This window comes from Rana temporaria, chromosome 7 (genome assembly GCF_905171775.1).
Source record: "Rana temporaria chromosome 7, aRanTem1.1, whole genome shotgun sequence".
NCBI lineage: Eukaryota > Metazoa > Chordata > Amphibia > Anura > Ranidae > Rana > Rana temporaria.
In genome coordinates, this window is record NC_053495.1 from 184,279,848 (window position 1) to 184,300,083 (window position 20,236).

The following is a 20,236-nucleotide window of genomic DNA, read 5'->3' on the forward strand; positions in this document are numbered from 1 at the left end:
TATGTCTGTGAATATCAGAGTTTTACAATGCCTCATGGGACGTGTAGTTCCACAAAAGCTGGAGGGCCGTAGTTTGGAGTTTCCTGCATTAAACCCCTGGTTGATAAAAGTTATTTACGACCCACTAACATCAAGGTGTTGCCAAACGTGCAAAAGCATGCAAGATGTTATTGCCCTGCTAATAAAAAGATTAAAAAGGTCACATGCAATTGAGCTTTTTGTATAGCCCACAGAAAAGCAAAAAAACTACCGGTAAAAGTCTAAATCCAACTATTTTGAAGGTATACAAAGGCCAAAATTCTCACTCGAGGTGGAGTGAACACCGACAATTATTAGACAAAGCAGTTAATGGACCCGAAGGCTTTGGAGTCCATATTGAAAGGGTGGGTTCTGTACAATCAGCCTTAAACCAGCCTGAAATGGCCAATAATAAAAAGGAGTTAAAAAAAAAAAATTGTGTGCAGCAAATTCAAAAATATGTCCAATATTTCTGCAGAGCTACAGAACCTTTAGGCAGGTTAATCAGTGAATGCAATTGTTCTTTCCTAAAAGTATTTCATATAATTGTCTTTTTTAATAGATATGAAAACATGTTACAAAGGCAAAATCTGTGTTTTGCTACTGCATCTAATAGCGAGATCTAACAACACGCAATTTTACTCTTAGGGGAGCCACATTAGGTTCCCTGTGGTGTCATTCAACATAGATGCGCGACAAAGGAATGTCAAATCATGACAAACTCTTCCCAAGTTACGCAAAAATAAATTATCGTGGATGACTTTAAAAGAGATTTTTTTTTTCAAAGTTTTTATTTCTTTTTACAAAGTAGAAGGCACCAAAAATGGAATATCAACAATCAGATGTTACTCCCGATTTGTCGAGATCAAGAATCGGAATAGCACTAGCTGTAGTGGGCTTCCCTGCCGAGTAAGATTTTACTACATGGAGTAACAGAGCTAAGAAGCCCGGCTTTAATTTGACAGAGCGCTCACAATTTTCTTCTTTATTTCACGTTATGATAATCCTATTGGAGAGCAATTGTTGTACTGAAAATTGAGCCCCCTTATTAAAAAAAATGTTCCTTATGAAACATGGCACACAGTGGTTCAGATAATATACTTGCATGCTGAGAGAGGGTAATGCCAACACAATAGTCCCTTTGCCATTGCCTTAAATCTCTTCATGAGACCGGGCCACCTATTACAATAGATCTGCTTAACCGTTTCTCTACTTAAAGAGCCATTTGCTGAAGCAGTAACAAACTGACTTTGCACATTAGTAAGGATTAGCCAGAATAAATAATACATTGGCACCATGTTGAGGCCCTGCTATGCTTCCGAAAACCCAACACATGCATTCCGTCCTAAAAAAAAAAAAATAATAAAAAAAGGGGGAAGAAGGCGAGATGCTCATTCACTTAAGCCTGGGAGGAGAACTAAGAGATAAAAACTTTAATCCAAACACCTCAAAGTGTTCGAGTAAACAGTATCGCTGTGTGGTGGTGCCATTCATGGGGGCGTAAAATGTTTTTGCTAAACAGGTTCCCACGTTCGAAAAAAATAAATAAAAAATCTTGCAGCTGCCAAGGATAATTCAAAACCAATAAGGGGGGAAAAAATATGCATCGTAAAACTTGGAATCGGGTTATTTGTGCCTACCACAACACAAGCTGCTTTGAGTAGCATTTTCGGTGATCTGAGTAAGTGCATTTTAATACAACTTGCAAATAGCCAGCACTCCCCTCCTAGTAAGACAAAATGAAATGGAAAAAGCACGCACTTAACGCCAAGGATTTATACTTTCAGGAGATAAATGTAAGCTTTTGCAGAAGCTTTTAGATCCCGAAATGCCCCATTACGGTTATAGTTTATTTTATGTAAAACGCTAAATAAAAATTGTATTCTACGGAAGATTTGGCCAAAACTCGAAATAGCATGCAAGCAACTTACAGCTTAAAAACGATAATCTATAGATTAAAAAACAAGGCAGCAGCAGATTAAATTGCTTTAGGAAATGGAGAAAATGACTAACTAGGGGAGAAAAGCAAAAACAATACAGATATTTGGGAACCGAAAAAATGCATTTTAACTTTTTTTCTTCAACTTTTTTCTTTTCTCCTGCTTGGTTATCTGCTAAGAAAAAAAGCTGAAGTTACACTCGTAAGTGGTTTGAAGTTCACAAGTTAAAAGGCTTTCAAAAAGGCAGACTTTCCAAGACAAGAGATTGCAGCAAAGCCAAATCTTTTTTTTTTTTTTAAGTTATCTGGAGTTTGAAACGTTCCTTAAAATTGCAATTTAAGACTGCACCAAAGAGGGCAGAATTTTCCAAGACTTATCGTGAACCATCAACAGTTGAGTCTCTGAGGCCTGATTCTATGCAATGGCAAAAAATAAAAAATAAACACCAAACAAATTACAAAAAATTCTGAACAGCGCAAGTTCCAGAAGCCACAAATGCTCAGTAAAAAAATATAAAACCACACAACTGTAGTTTCTGTCAGAGTTTCCAGGCAGAAAATAGTGACAGCTCAAAAGCCTGTAGGAGCAGCTTCTTTGGGCTTCTTTTAAATGCAGTATGCATGAACCCCAAAACATTTTCAGCCTCTTTATCATCAGCACATTATCTAGGCTGGCTGAACTGGCTATGAAAGCAGCTTGCTCAAAAGTTTAGAATAACCAGACAAATAGAGAAGCAAACCAGATTCTGAAGTCAGCTCTTGGTACTGATATGGACCCTTCAAGAAAATAAATCATTTAACTCCAGTTTGATGGATTGCGCACCTAGCAATGCTGAAAGGTGAACATTTGCACTAAACAGTTCCCTCAACACAGCTACTCCTATTGTCATTTAACTTATTCTATGAAGACATTTTATGGAAAAGTTGACGAATTTTTTTCTTCATTTTTTCTCTAAACTCATTAATCTGTAGGGGAGTCCACCAGCTACCAAATTCACAAAGGACAATCTCAGCACTAAATCTGTAAGGTTAGACCACCCAAAACAAAAAGTAGTGGCTAAACAAACAAAAAAGATAAATCACAGTATCTGTTGCGAAGGATTTAAGACTGAATACACACACTAACACCCTACCTTCCACGATCTAAAAAATAAATAAATGGGGGGGGGAAGAGAGAGAGAGAGAGAGAGAGAGAGAGAGAGAGAGAGAGAGAGAGAGAGAGAGAGAGAGAGAGAAATGTTCACACATACGTTTAATAAAAATTAAATGGCACAAGCCACACAAAAACTAATAACACACTTTGCCCCAAAAACATCTCCTGGACTTCATTGTGGTCTATTAGCTTCACACAGAAAACTTTTCAGTGTTCCTTTACCCCTCCCTCAATTTAAAAACCCTTCCAAGCTACTTAACAATCAAGCACTGAATAATAAACCGTCTAAATAAAGACTTAATTTCTCAAAAAAAAATTGAAAATAAAAATAAAAAAGGGAAGTCTTTTGTGTCCTCCATTAAATGTCTCAATAAAAACCTTTTTTTTTATAATTATTTCAATAACAAAAGATATAGAAGAGGATTGACACCGTTAAAAAAAAGATTGTTAACAAAATAAACACCTCTAAATCAAGAAATCAAAATAAAATGCTAACCCAATTCTTTGCAAACTACCGAGAGATTTCTTAAAACGTTGCAGAGAGCTCTTTCCACAAGCCTTTCGCTGTCTTATATAGAGCACAAATCTGTACTGGCAGCTCGACCTTTACACAAAAATTATACCACTAGAGAGGAAAGAGGAGAAGAAAAAAAAAAACGCTGTTTAAAGTCATCACCCCACGCTATTAAAAAAATAAAGGAGAGAAGAGGTCTTTTCACAAGATGTACCTGTTGGATGCAACAGCAGTAAGAAGGCTTCCAAGAAAGGCAGGAGAAGATGGTAAATTGCATAGTAGCTGGGAACCTCTGCTACAACAGGAAGCAGAGTAATTAGATGTGAATCCCAGACAAGTACAAGACGAAAAAGCTCCCCCTCCTTAAAACATCCCCAAACAGCCAAGATAAAAAAAAAAAAAAAAAAAAATCAGCACTTACTGCAGAGATAGAGAACAAGAACCAGGTACCTAAAAAATTACAGATGGCACCCAACTTTTCCAGCTTTACTGAACACATACAAAGCATATCTACTGCACCTATTACTGACACATATAATAAAGGGCATTGTAAGGTAACAAAAGGTACTAAAATGTCATCTTATATATTATGTATATAGTGCTACCACCTTGCACATCTAAAACAACTGAAACGTGAACCCTATAACCTGACGTGAGAAAGGATAGCTACTAATGAGAACACACACACACACACTATTTATAGATAGATAGATAGATAGAGATTATATATATATATATATATATATATATATATATATATATATATATATATATATATATATATATATATATATATATATATATATATATATATATATATATATATATATATATATATAGAGAGAGATATATAGAGAGATATATAGAGAGAGAGATATATAGAGAGAGAGATATAGAGAGAGAGAGATATATAGAGAGAGAGATATATAGAGAGAGAGAGAGAGAGATATATATAGAGAGAGAGAGAGATATATAGAGAGAGAGAGAGATATAGAGAGAGAGAGATATATATAGAGAGAGATATATATAGAGAGAGATATATAGAGAGAGAGAGATATATATAGAGAGAGAGATATATAATAGAGAGAGATATATAATAGAGAGAGATATATAATAGAGAGAGATATATAATAGAGAGAGATATATAATAGAGAGAGAGATATAGAGAGAGAGATATAGAGAGAGAGAGATATAGAGAGAGAGAGATATAGATATATCTATTTCCCCATTGGTAGCTTTCTTTTTCACTCAGGTTTATAGGGTTTCCGATTTATGTAGTGCCAACCTTTCCATGTACAAAAGTTAGGACACACAAGGGGTTATAACACCAATTTATGGAGTTATAACACCAATTTACCAAATACATAAAGCACTGGAGGTGGGAAATCTGCTTAAAATCAACCAACCATTTCTGATTTTTATTTTATTTTTATTTTTTTGGGAGGGGGGATTCTTGGTAGGGGGTTAGGGGAAAAAAGAAGGATGCAGTAGATTTTTCGATCATTTGTGTGTTACAAATACACACCATTACTAATGGGTTATAAATAAAAAAAAAAAGTTATATAATCATACATACACACACACACACACACACACACACACACACACACACACACACACACACACATATATATATATATATCAATATTTTCCACTAGAGGTGGAAATTCTGCTCGAATCAACTTAAATCAACCAATTTAAAAAAAAAAAAAAAAAAATAATCTATACGGGGGGGGGGGGGTTAACTTTAATAATTCTAACCTTTGTAAGCCAACTGTTTTAAAAATTTCCAGCTCCCTGTGTATAGGGAGTTATCCCTATATAAAAAGTAGGGCTTTTAACCCTTTCCACTCCTCATCCTATGGAGTCCATGAAATGGTCATCTTGGAACAGCACGTACAGTAAGTAATCATACATAGGGACACGAGTGACAACAAGAAGCTGGGTAAGGGGTTAATAAATTATAGAGGAGCAGGAAAGCTAAGCAGCTTAGGATAGATTACTCTTATGGAGCGATAAAGCGCACATATGCAAATAGGTGATGTTTTTTTGTTTATTCAAAACCACCGTGTGCCAATCAAGTGAAAGGCTGGGGAACCACAATCCCCCCTCCCTTCCTTTTCTCTAAATAAGTACAACTGAAAAACTGAACTGCGACTATAAAAAACAAACAAAAACATAAAAAAAATGGGAACACTGCATTATGCATAGCTTATTTCAACAAAACAAAAATCTTAAAAAAAAAAAAAAACTACTCGACACTTGTCATAGATCGTTCTTAGCAATGGGTGACAGTTATGCTGTCTCTATCACGAAAAAAAAAAAATGGTCTGAAGTGTTGATTGATAAGAAATAACCGAGACAGAACATAACGAGTCACTGGAAAAATTACATGAAACAAGTTAAAGGTTTTTTTTTTCTTTTCTTACCAACCTCAACAAGGCTTTTCTCGTGTGAATGCTCCTATTTCCACTATCTGAATTATCTCAGAAAGAAAAAAAACTGAAGAAACGAAAAAACAAAAAAATCTTGCAATCCGCTAATACAAAAAAAAAAAAAAAAAATGATGTATAAAAAAAAATAAAAAAAAATTATACAAAAAGAAACTCTTGAACGACTTGGACATATTTTGGCACTACGATGTTTATAATTAAAAGAGAAAAAGACAGCAGAAACGGAAACACTGGGCAAATTGACAGTCACATTATGATGAAAAGGATCCAAAAGAAAAAAAAAAGAAAAAAATCTACATCTGATCATTGCAACTGTTAAGTTTACGCAAGACCCCATCAGTAAAAGTAAAAATAGCAACAGTTTATATATAAGTGGGAAAAAAAAACTTACAAATTTTCAGTCTGGGTGAAGGACATGCAAACTTAGAAGTCCTAATTTTTTGGCACCTTGAGGTTTTTGTCAGTAGAGCGTAGAGTGCTAAAGAGTGGTTGCATAGACAAGGAAGGGGAGGAGTTTCAGAAAGGCATGGGAGTACCAGCTGCTATAGATCACACCAGCACATGAGCAATGAAATCATTACAAAAAAATAAAAAAATTACAGGCATTTATGCTGAAAAAAAAAGAAGGTTTCAAGTTGTAGAGTTTTAAACCTAACCAAAAAAATTTTAAAAAATAAAAAAAAGGGTCCTGCTCAATAAACAATTTTTTTTTATTCCAGTTTTTATTTAAAAGGCATTTTTAAAAGCAAGTGCAATTAAATACAGAAAAGTAACAAAGGCATCTCAGTGTAGGATCACTACAACGCCATGTTATACACAACTGCCATGATGGTATTTTTAATCAACTTATGACGATACACCTTCGCTCAGCTGCGTTACAAAACCGTGTCCCCTGGAAAACATGGCTCCCAGAAGACTTTCTGAATTGCAAGTAGCAGCCTCAAGGTGCAGGGAAACCCATCAATAATGGGGAATAAGGTCCATTTACCAGCCCTATTTCAGACCCAATCCCCTTACATGTTGTAAAAACAACCACCAAATGGTCCAACAGGGGCCTATCCCCACCCCCTGCACACCCCATAGAACACAAGCACAAGGCAATCCATGATTAATGTTTTTGCAGACAGAGAAAAAAAAAACATGTGACATCCGGAAGATCAGACCCTAAATATACCCTATGGCAAGAGCAAGACGAAGACGTTTTTCTATTTAAACTGACTTTCGTCCTTTGTACTTGACCGGTTTCCCTGGAAATTCAAGCGCGCTGGCTTTTCTGACCTGGGAGTGACGGAACGAATTGCAGAGAGTCACAGGACCTGCCCTCTCGAGCCCGGATGGTCACGGTGGCAAAATGGAGCGAGATCCGATGTGTTTGAAGATGCCATGACAGAGCAGGTGCCTGAGCACTTCACGCGACATCAATCAGTAAAAAAAAAGCAGGTGCACAGAAGCAAAGCAAAAAATCCCCACACACAAAAAAACTGCCTTCTAAATCTCTCCGGGAAAGAAATATATAATAATAAAAAAAAAAAAGCATAACAAATAACATACTGGGAAAAAGAACGAGCGCTTAATGTAGAGAGTGACAGCCTATTCATTTCTACAGGCCGGAACAAAATTCCAAGAAATACTGAGCCAAATTGAGGATCTGACAAGTTCTTCTGAGCAGTAATTATGTTTTATCTTTTGTGCAAGTCAAGAATATCTGTTAAAGGATTTGCATTTGTTTTACGGTGTAAGGCAAAAAAAAGCCAAGAATCTAATTACCTAATACCCATTTGGACCTGTACCTTTTTCATGGACAGAGTTCAAGCAAATCGGCATAACTAGGAATTTTTATGGACATGGGCAGGTTCTGGAAAAATAACGACTTGCTTAATAAAGCTGGGCAAAGGCGACAGGGTGATTCAAAATGCCATAGATGCTGGATTTCGGCTACTGTAGTCAAAGACTTGAATAAGCCCTAGCTACTTCTAACACAAGCCCAACACACGGACTGGGGGTGCCAAGACAAAAAAGGTAAGGAGGCTTCTACCACTGGTGGAAGAAAAAAAAATAAAATGCTATGTAAATCGGGTCCTCCATACTTGCCCCTAGTTTCTTTTAACACAAACCGAAAAGACATACTAGGGGTGCCAAGACAAAGAAGAGGCTTCTACCACTGGTGAAAAAAAATCAAATGCTATGTAAATCATGTTTTCCCTACTTGAATAAGCCCCTATTTCCTTCTAACACAAGCCCAAAAGATGGACTAGGGGTGCCAAGATGAACAAGGGGAGGCTTCTACCACTGGGGGAATTAAAATAATGCAATTCAAATGCTATGTAAATCGTGTTTTTCCTACTTGAATAAGCCCTAGTTTCTTCTAACATAAGCTCAAAGATGGACTAGGGGTGCCAAGATGAAGGAGAGGAGGCTTCTACCACTAGTGGAAAACAAAATAAAATGCTATGTAAAGCGAGTCTTCCCTACTTGAATAAGCCCTAGTTCCTTCTAACACAAGCCCAAAAGATGGACTAGGGGTGTCAAGACAAAAAAAAAAAAAGGGGACTTCTACTAGTGGTGGGAAAAAATATCAAATGCTATGTAAACTGGGTCTTCCCGACTTAGCTACTCTACACCGTTAGCCATCGACAAAAGTAGAAGCCAATGGTATCACCCTAAATCCAATCTTCTGCTTGGTTATTCAAATAATAAAATATATATAAAATAGTAAAGCCAATTTATTACTGGAGAAAAACAACAAAATACTAGTCTCTGGAGACCAAAATCATGACTTTATAAAAATATACCTTGCTATAAATAGAACATATTTATGTCTATGGAGTCAGTAGACTTGGCTTAGCTCTCTCTCTTCTTCTCCGTTTTATTGGCTATGTGCAGCACTCAATCAGAATGTATCTTGTGCTGGACTAGGAATATGTAATCGAGTTTTGATTGGTTGGAATGGATCAGCACACTTTGCTGGCAGCATTTACTGGATAAGAAAATGGGCTACATGTTGAGGTTGATTTACTAAAAAAAGTATATAGGCTGTTCAATTAGCACTTTTTTTTTTACTAAAGTAGTAGAGCGTGTTCACTTCGCAAAGTCATTTTTCACTTTGTACGAGAATTTTCCCTTAGCCAAAATATGTGATGCTTCTACTGAAGTAAGCCATCCAATCATGCGCAAGCATAAAAAAAATGTAAGCTCTAATACATATGGTTGGGTATCCTTGGCTTCCTGAATGTAGTGAAAAATTGCTAGTGAAAATCCCCATGCAAGATGGAAAAATCACTTACTCAATTCCTTTAGTAAATCAACCACTATGAGTGGCCAACTGTCCCAATATTGTTTATCTCCAAATAATGGAAAAAAAAAAGAAAAAAAAAAAAAAAAAAAAGAAGGACAGCTTGCAGGAATCCAAAAGATTTGCCAATATCGCAAATTAATTTTTCTTAAACATTCGAGCCGATAACCAGACTCAAAACAGCCCTTTATTTTCACCTAGTTGTCAACCTTCGTTAACTAAGCTTTCAGTTGGCTGCCACCAAACAGCATAAAAAAAAAAAAAAAAAACACGAAAAAATAAATAAAAAAATCGTACTGGTAAAAGCACCAAACGAGACCACCGTACTGCAATCCACCAAAGACTTTCTAGTAAATGCAATCGTGAGTAATTTTTCTTCTTTGCTCGGTAACTTGAAATTAAAGATAAAAATATCTATGGCTAGAACACAAACGGATTCATTTAACTCATAAAAAAAAATAAAAAAAAGCAGAGGAGCCTGTTATAATTCTCAGAAAATGAATCAGGTCGTTTGCACAATGCTACATTGTTGGTCGGGATCGTGGCTGCTCGAGTTTCATCCAGGATTGCCAACCTACCAATGGCAAGCAGAGCACTACAAGAAGTGTGTTCATTGTTTATGGCATGTCATTATTCTGCTTTTCCTGTAATTATCCAGGCAGCCTTACACAAAACAAAACAAACCTTGAACTTTTAATTTATCTCTGTAAACCAGCCTTATACAGCAACTTGGGAAGCTGGGAAATAAATATAAAAAAAAAAAAAAAATATATATATATAAAAAATTCCCAGAGATAGATAAAATTATATTATATATATATATATATATATATATATATATATATATATATATATATATATATATATATATATATATATACACACACACACACACACACACACACACACACACACACTCATATTTTGTAAAAATGCACCAATTTTTTTTTTTTTTTTTTCACAATAATAGCCAAATGGATCACAAATATCGGTTTTCTGTGCTCAAGGTGATTCATTTAATTTTTTTACTGGAAATTAAAAAAAAAAAAAAAAAAGAAATTGGCCACTTGATAGAATCTTATACAAGTGCACAGAAGTCCCTCATCCACCAAGGCAGGACTGTTAACTAACAACTATATTCACATAGTAGGGAATTGTCCCTGGAAATCAATTCAAGAGACACTAAAACAAGTTGGATGCATTTATACAGCCAGCAATCAGTCCTCAAGAGTTAAAATAAAAATGGACGTTCAGGACATGCAAATCAATCCTATAGCAAAACAAAACCTCAGAACAAAAGGCCTGGTAAAAAAAAAAAAAAAAAAAAGAAGGAGGCGTATATTGGTGACCCAACTGTAAATAAATCTGTAACGAGTGTATTGTGTGCGCCTAGCCTTACAACTCCCATCCAAATTAGCCCTGCTTAAAAAAAGTGTGTCTAGAAGTCAGAAAAAGAATGTGCAGCTCGTAAAAAGCATTGAAGCCAACAGAAAACAAAAAAAAAAAAAAAAAAAAATCAGATCTACTAATAGAAATACCATGGTCGTAAATTAGAGACGTGGGGGGGGGTATTGACATCTTGGAAGGAAAATACTATGAAAATATGATGTGCAGGTTCATACAAGGCTTGGAACATGAAGGGTTAATGCAAGGTTGGTCAGGAGGAAGCCAGACAGCTTATCAGATGTGGCCTTTTCCAACTGCTATGCAAAAGTTGGCTCCTGGACCCAAAAAAAATGCTAAAAAGCTGGCCATCGAGAAAAGGAAAAAAAAAAGAAAAGGAAGGTGGGAAACACCCAGAAAGTCTGTTAATGTATCAGATCATTGTTAAAATTACAGCAATAAAAGTCAAACTGTGCAAAGACTTGCAGGGCTGGATGGAGAGATCGGTATCTCAGAACTCGTTCCTGCACTCTTTGGGAGGCAAGACTTGCTTCTTTGAAGTTAAATCATTAATAAAAGTCAGCCAGCCAAACCCTTTAAGAGGCTTTTTATTATGGAAAGTTCAAGTTAAAACTTGACGTAATTGGTTCCTCTCCTGCTTACCTGGCCTGACTTTCCAAAACGAGTAGGGGATAAACTCAGGTCCAACCTGTCCAATCCAACCAAAGCCCCCCCACCTTGCTCAGCAGGCTATCAAAACCGGTTGAGAGCCCCATAAAAATGCCCCTACCTGTGTCAACTGTGAACAAAATCCAACCTTGTTTATTCATGGTGACTATCAAAGGCTTATTCAACCAAGCCAACTGCAATAACCCATAGCAACTTCTTTTTGCTTGCTTTGGCAGCTCTACGCCGATAGGTCAAAATTTCAACGGTTGCCATGACCGAGATGGTGATGCAAGTCAATGTGGTCCTATGAATTCCTGTAGGACATCAACCATGCATGGACAGTATGAGATCTTTAGCTGGTCAATATGGTCCTATCAAAGTCTAGTAGGACATCAACCATGGACAGTATGAGGTCTTTAGAGAAGGGTTTACACAGCCTGTATGTTTTTAGTGTCACTGTTCTAGTCCCAGCAAGCCTTAAGATAGCACTGTGAAAAACATTGGCGGTATATAAAATCGATAAGAATCCAGTTGACAGTAATTTAGGTGCCAAGATAGCAATCACATCATCGCCTCCCTTTAAACTCAAACAACGACAACTTAAACATTCAAAGCTTCTAAAATCTAGCAAAGAGTAACAATTTAAAACACAAACCTTGGCATGCTCTGTGCCGAATGACAAAGTTTAGTCTGCTACATTGAATCGTGATCTCCCCCCCCCCCCCCCCATGAATTCCATTGAAACAAATCCTATAAACTGGAAGGCCAGGCCCTTTACAAGAAAACAACTATCCATTTCATGTTTAAAAAAAAATTCTGCTAGCCATCCATAAATTCATTTAGACTCAGAAAACAAACTATGGACAAAAGTTTTAATACCTCTCAAATTCTCAGCTTACAGTAATAAAACAGATAGCGCGTAAGACAGACTATAGATCGGGTAGCAGGAAATATCACTTTTGGCAAGGAGAGTCAAAACAAAATGGCTTTGCTCTGAAACCTTTGCCTAACTGAAGAACGAAGGGGGGAAAGAAAAAAAAAAAAAAGAAAAGAAAATGAAGGCCCAGAAGAGTGAGGTCTGGGTTATTTTGTGTGTCTCCAGTCTGCACCAATTGATTTTTAATATCTTGTAATGAAATACAAAAGCTGGAACTCCAGGTTAAAATGCACACTACAAATTCTATTTAATATGATTCAGCGAGGGGGGGGGGGGGGGTAATTGCACTATTGAATGCAAAAAGCAGGAGTTAAAAAATCTTTACGATCAACTGGGCTTTTTTTTCTAATACGGTATGCAAAGAGAAAAAAAAAAAAAACGCAAGATGTAATTATATCTGCCGTGTACAGATTCATCATTATGTAGGAGGCTTAGATGGCCACTAGTAGCATTCTGTATGGCTGTCACCCAATGCCACCACACTAGTGAAAGGGTCACGATTTGGCCAAAATAATAATTGATACAGTTGGTCAAATTTTGGATTTGCTTTTGGTTTACGTAGGAGATTTTTTTTAAATGAAGCATGAGGTTAACCTCTTGTAGACATATGCCTTGACTAGACCAAGGTGCAGAAAACAAGGCATCAAGGGGTTAAGCAACAAAGATGAAAATTATCCTCAACTAGTCTACAAATTAAAAAAAAAAAAAAAAAAAATTGTGGCCAAAATTGACTCTCTCTCTCGGTTTCTAACTCGACTACGTAGGAACATTTTGAAATGCTTAGAAGCATGGGGTTATCTTATAGACAGGTTCATGGACACTAGAACATAGTGTAGAAGACAAGGCATCAAGGGGTTAAGCCTGAACATCAAAAGGTTAAAATTATCCTCAATTGGTCTAAAAATGTAAAAAAGGTCAAATTTTGGTTTCTAACTCAACTACGTATGATAATTTTGAAATGCTTGGAAGCATGGGGTTAACCTCTTGTAGCAGGTTCATTGACTGGACCATGGTGTGGAAGACAAGGCACCAAGGGGTAAAGTTTTAAATCAAAGATTAAAGATTGGTCTAAAAAAAATTTTAATATAAAAAATAAATAAAAGTGGCCTAATTTTGGACTCTTTTGGTTTATAACTCAACTATGTATGAGAATTTTTTTAAAAGGCTTGGAAGCATGTGGTTAACCTCTTGTAGACAGGTTCATTGACTTCCTAGATCATGTTGTAGAAGACAACGCATCAAGGGGTTAAGCTGAAACAAAGATTTCAATTCTCAATTGGTCTAAACATTAAAAAAAAAAATGGGGCCAAAATGTGGACTCTTTTGGCTTCTAACTCAATTGAAATGCTTGGAAGCATAAGGTTAATCTCTTGTAGACAGGTTCATTGACTAAATCATAGTGTAGAAACTAGAAAACAAGGCATCAATGGGTTAAGCTTGTACAACAAAGATTAAAAATTATCCTAGTCTACAAATAAAAAAAATAGTAGCCAAATGGACTTTCTCTTGGTTTCTAACTCAACTACGTAGGAATATTTTGAAATGCTTGGAAGTAGGGGTTAACCTCTTGTAGGGGTTAACCTCATTGACTAGACCGTGGTGTAGAAGACAAGGCATCAAGGGGTTAAGGAGTTAAGGAAAAGCATCCACTGTTCCAGAGGCTCAAGCTGAAGCCCATAGCAACTAAATATCATCTTCAACCAGGATTGTAAACTATGGACTAACACGAAGACTTGCCCACCAAACACAAGGCCAAAGTAAACTAAATTTCTCGAGTTAGAAAAACAAATTCCTTTTTTTATTAAGGCCAAAACAGGCTCCATGCATCGGATTCTGAAAAAGGTCACTTTTCATGAGCTCCCCACACAGCACACAACAGATTAGCCCTTTTCAAGGGCTCTGTCCGAAAATGTTTCTTGGTCAACACGACTACAAAAACAGCAGACGCTTCAATTCAACCGACCATCGTGCAATCAGCACCCCCCCCCCTCCCTCACCTCTTCCTTTCTATCCATCTCTCCCCCCACCCCGTGCCCCTTTGGGCCTCAATTCAGCCAGAGAAATTCGAAGGCAGGCTAAAGTTTTCTCAAATGAGCCAAAGAGCTGGGTGAAGCTTTGATATGGTAATGGACCCCTTCAAAACCGTAAGAATTCACACTTGCATTAATTCAAACAATTTGTGCAGAGTGATGTGAAATGGCACCTCTTATAGTAGCAGGCAACAAAAGAGGAGGGGGGGGGGGATTGAAGGGAAGAGGAAAAAAAAGAAAAGGAAAGCAAAAAAACAAACAAGAGGGCATTTGTTCTGCAAGAACCTTCTTGTGTGCCCTGGGATATTTATGTGAAAAAAAAAAAAAGGAGGCACACACCTGAACATAAGCAGAGAGGGGTGCTGGCAATGGGTGCAGTCCATTCACAGCTTCGACAGGCACACATAATATCCATCAGTTGGAAATGTGCTGAGGATAACACCTCCAAGCCTCTCCGTGCCCCCCCCAACCAACCAACCACCCCCCCTTCCCGGCCGCAGCTGTCCAAAACCTTGCATATGTTGCTAAGCTATTCTGCTTCTCTTTTTCACAAGCCTATGCCACAAGGGGTCAGGTAACATTTACGAATTGCAGGAGAGCATCAGTAACTGGAGGCACAATGGGTTCTGGGAGCTTGAGGGCCACCGTGAACGCCACTCATGGTGATCACATGCAGGAAATGCAGAGAACCCCCCCTCTTTACGTCAGGACGAGGGGGTGAAGAACCAGAAATAAATGCATAATCCTAGCAGTTGGCTCCCTACATTTTATAGCTTCCACCATAGGCCGGGGATTATAAAAAAATAATAATAATTCTACCTTAAGGAGGTTTTCCATAAAAGGCATCCGACCCCGGACAGTTACTGAGCAGCACCGGAAGCCTATGGGAAAGTTCGGGAGCTTAGCCCCCGGATTGTGTCTGGCTGGCTGGCAACCCAGAACAAAAGAAGCCCGCATCTAATTGTTGCCATTCATACCAGCTCCGGGGCCACTTCACATCTGGCTGCATTTTCGTGTAACCTCTCTGCTTGTCCCAAGATACAGCCGCCTTCCCTCCCCCCCAACCTCTAGCAGACCCCCAGTCCTGCAGGAACCCCCCCCCCCTTACTACTCCCCTGCCCACCCTAGCTACATGCTATATGAAATAAAATAAAGGACTACACACATGCATACATGCAAACACAAGCTGTGTAGGACACACAAAGGGGTTACTGCATGTCTGCAACCACCCGATTCACAAATCCCATGGCTGAGCCCATCTCCCACCCCCCCTTTTTTTTTTTCTTTAGAGGGCGCATGGATAATCCTGGGAACCACACTGCCCTCTTTGGGCACGCCAAAAGGTCTTCTACCCCATCGCTAGGTATATATATATGTTATTTACAAGGGGCCCTCGTTGCCTAGGGCCAGGTCACCTTTGGAAAAATACGTCTAGAGATCCTATTAGGTTACAGGCAGGGGGGGGTGCTGGGTGACCCTGCTGGGTGACTAGGACACCGCAGTGCACAGCGGCAGAAGGCAGCATAGCCTCTTGTCTTCTAGTAGGTGAGCCCTGGGAAAGGATCAGAACAATCCCCTCCAGGGATCTGGGTTGGGAAGCAGATCTCTTAGCAATCCTGGCTTTGAAATTAAAAGAAAAAACACATTACACCAGTTGAACCTCTGAGCTGCAGGGATAATGGAAGTTTGCAGAGCTCGGCGCATGATGCACACAGCCTGACAAAGTAGGGGAAAAAAAACTGAGCTTAGCTTGCGAGGAAGCAGGATCCCTGCAGTCACTATACAGCAGCCTTTCTCTACTAGGGTTCCACCAATTGTGGATCAACTTCTACCTACACTGGCCATCTAGGTATACGGGTGATTTTCAAAGAATATGCAACGTTACGAGGTCCCTTCTACAGTGGCCATCAACGTCCAGGGACATTTTTCAATGGATAGGGGCCCCTTCTACACTGGCCTTCAATGTACGAGGGACAATTCTGAAACAGATACCCAATGTAACAGGTCACCTCTACAATATCCATCAATGTATGAGAGACAATGTTCAACAGATCTCCAACGTAAGGGTTCCCTTCTACATTAGCCATCGATGTATGGGTACATTTTTTAATGGACATCCAACATATGGGGTCACTTCTACAATGACCATCAATGTATGAGGGGCATTTCTTAACAGGCATCCAACATAAGGGTCAATTCTACACTGCCCATCAACATATGGGGACTTTTTTCCAATGGTCATCCAGCATAGGGGGTCACGTCTACAGTGACCATCAATCTATGAGGGACATTTCTCAATAGACATCCAACATAAGTGGTCAATTCTACAATGACCATCAATGTAAGGTGGCACGTTTCAATGGACTTGGGCTGTTAACAGTGGTGGCTCATGGTCTCACACCTACTCTGACCATTAATGTATGGGGGAAAAATTTCCAATTATATCTAACGTAATAGGTCAGTTCGACATTGACACTCAATGCAAGGGGGCACTTTTTAAGGGAACTTCCTTGAGCAATGGTGGACCTTTGTCTCCTACTTAACCAACCATCACTGTAAGGGGGCACGTTTCCTACCTAACCATCACTGTAAGGGGGCACGTTTCCTACCCAACCATCACTGTAAGGGGGCACCTTTCCTACCCAACCATCACTGTAAGGGGGCACCTTTCCTACCCAACCATCACTGTAAGGGGGCACCTTTCCTACCCAACCATCACTGTAAGGGGGCACCTTTCCTACCCAACCATCACTGTAAGGGGGCACCTTTCCTACCCAACCATCACTGTAAGGGGGCACCTTTCCCACCCAACCATCACTGTAAGGGGAGCACGTTTCCTACCTAACCATCACTGTAAGGGGAGCACGTTTCCTACCTAACCATCACTGTAAGGGGAGCATGTTTCCTACCTAACCATCACTGTAAGGGGGCACGTTTTCTACCCAACCATCACTGTAAGGAGGGACGTTTCCTACCCAACCATCACTGTAAGGGGGCACTTTTCAAGGGAACTTCCTTAAGCAATGGTGGATCTTGGTCTCCTACCCAACCAACCATCCATGTAAAAGAGGGCACTTTTCAAGGGAACTTCCTTAAGCAATGGTGAATTTTGGTCTCCTACCCAACCAACCATCCATGTAAAAGGGGTCACTTTTCAATGGAACTTCCTTAAGCAATGGTGGATCTTGATCTACCTACGATAACCATCAATGGATGATGGCAATTTTCCAATGCCATCCAAAACCAGGGGTCACAACTACACTGACCATCCATTTAATGGATCACCAATGTTAGGGGGTACTTTTTACCAAACCTTCTCTAAGCGATGGTGGATGTTGATCTTCCACCTACACCAAGGTATGGGGGTAATTTTTGACTTCCATCCAACATAAGGGGGTTACCTTCTACAATGACCATTTACCTATGGGGCAATTTTCAACCTGCATCCAACTAGTTCCTTCTTCGTTGACCATTAAAGTATGGGGGCAATTTCCACCGGTATCCAACGAGTTCCTTTTACACTGACCATTAAGGTATAGGATTGTCCACCGGCATCCAATAAGTTACTTCTACGCTGACCATTAACGTATGGGGGCAATTTCCACCGGCATCCAACGAGTCCCATCTACGCTGACCATTAACGTATGGGGGCAATTTCCACCAGTATCCAACGAGTCATCTACACTGACCATTAACGTATGGGGGTAATTTCCACCAGAATCCAACGAGTCTCATCTACACTGACCATTAACGTATGGGGGCAATTTCCACAGGTATCCAACAAGTCTCATTTACACTGACCAGTAACGTATGGGGGCAATTTCCACCGGTATCCGAGTCTCATCTACACTGACCATTAACGTATGGGGGCAATTTCCTCCGGTACATGAGTCGTCTACACTGACCATTAACGTATGGGGGCAATTTCCACCGGCATCCAACGAGTCCCATCTACACTGACCATTAACGTATGGGGGCAATTTCCACCGGTATCCAACGAGTCTCATCTACACTGACCATTAATGTATGGGGGCAATTTCCACCGCTATCCAACGAGTCTCATCTACACTGACCATTAATGTATGGGGGCAATTTCCACCGGTACGAGTCTCACCTACACTGACCATTAACGTATGGGGGCAATTTCCACCGGTACATGAGTCGTCTACACGGACCATTAACACATGGGGGCAATTTCCACCGGTATCCAACGATTCTCACCTACACTGACCATTAAGGTATGGGGGTCATTTTTACTGCCATCCAACGACTCACTTCTACAGTGACCAACAACGTATGGAGGCAACTTTACCATAAGGGGGACCTTGGCCACCACAATTGAAAGTAATTTTGTCCTGTAGGGCAAGGCGAGGGTGTCGTAAAAACACTCCGGTGAAAATTCTCCAGGTAAAGCACATTCATGCGTTGGCTTCTGGATCTACACATCTTACAGGATCACCTGAACATACCATGAGCTGTAGAAGGCATGGGGGCTCCTAGGAGCCTGAAAAACATGTAAATTGTAGGGGCCCCTCCAGGGTTGATAAAAGGCTCCTGGACCTAAAACCTTCCCCTACATGCTACTTGTGTGGTTACAATTGTAGCAGATTCCCCACAAAGGGGAACATCTACAGAAGACTCCTGAGCTACATTGTAACATATTGTGACAAAGGAAAGCCAACTGGTGATCAGGTGAAGGATCTGCCTGGGGTTCTGGTGATCCCAGAGAACCCACAACAGATCCTCCTGGATGGATCCCTCCCAGGGATGGCTCCTCTTACCTGCTGCTGATTTGCTCCCAGCTGCTCAGGTTGCAACAGTAACAAAAAAATAAATTAAAAATTCTCTCCAAGTAACAAAGAGGAAAGGAAGATCTGGAGATCCTGGGATCCAGTCATCAGGTGTGCAGCTCCTGGGATCCAGTCATCTGGTGGGATCCAGTATGAAGGCGGAGGGATCCAGTATGAAGGTGGAGGGATCCAGTAATAAGAGGGGGGGAGGTTGCTTCCAGTAATCACAGAGCTGGGATCCAGTAGATCTCTCTCTCTCTCTCCCCAGGTCCGGATTATTAAGTCAACATGTTCCGGGCAGTTTCTCTCTTGCCATAGAAAGCGGTGAGATCCCCGGGCAGAGGAGAAGGACGGCGGGGGGACTCCTCTGTTGGAAGAGTCACAGCTCTCCGCAGCCCGGACTCGGATGGAGTGTCGGGGAGGACCGGAGAAGCGGCAACATTCCGGCCTGGCTGGGCGCTCAGTGTCACATCTCCCCCAACACACACACACTGCGGGCACAGCGCGATCCGGCCACAGGAGGAGGAGGAGGGAGGAGGGAGGGGCGGGGTGGAGCGAGGGACAGAGAGAGAGAGGGAGGGGCGGAGACTGCCGCCCGACACACCCACTCCTCCCTGCACGGGCACGCCCACCGGACGGCGCTCCTGGAGAGACGCACCCCCGGCATCCCCACCGGACGTGACCCTCCCCCCCACCGGGAGCGCGCAGACCGAGACCGAGCAAATACGTCCTCCGATCATAGAGCAACCGATCTGACTGCTGTACATGCCCTTTACATCGGCTATACAATAGGATTGTACATTCCCCTCCATACACTATACAATATGATTGTATATATCCCCTCCATACAATCTGATTGTACATCTCTCCTCCATACAATCTGATTGTACATCTCTCCTCCATACAATCTGATTGTATATATCCCCTACATACACTATACAATCTGATTGTATATATCCCCTCCATACAATCTGATTGTATATATCCCCTACATACACTATACAATCTGATTGTATATATCCCCTCCATACAATCTGATTGTACATCTCTCCATACAA

At 40.0% G+C, this 20,236-nt stretch overlaps 1 protein-coding gene across 39 annotated transcripts in view; it reads right to left on the reverse strand.

Moving 5' to 3' along the window:
• Positions 1–19,704, reverse strand: part of ADGRL2 (adhesion G protein-coupled receptor L2) — a 258,675-nt gene extending 238,971 nt beyond the window's left edge. For 13 of the 39 annotated variants that reach the window (XM_040360637.1, XM_040360631.1, XM_040360605.1 and 10 more), the window contains exon 1: positions 19,170–19,700. The gene's annotated coding sequence lies outside the window, so the exon portion shown is untranslated. Of the gene's footprint in view, positions 1–19,169 lie in introns of all 39 variants that reach the window. The other 26 variants (XM_040360638.1, XM_040360618.1, XM_040360624.1 and 23 more) reach the window with 5 other exon arrangements.
• Positions 19,705–20,236: the final 532 nt, after the last annotated feature.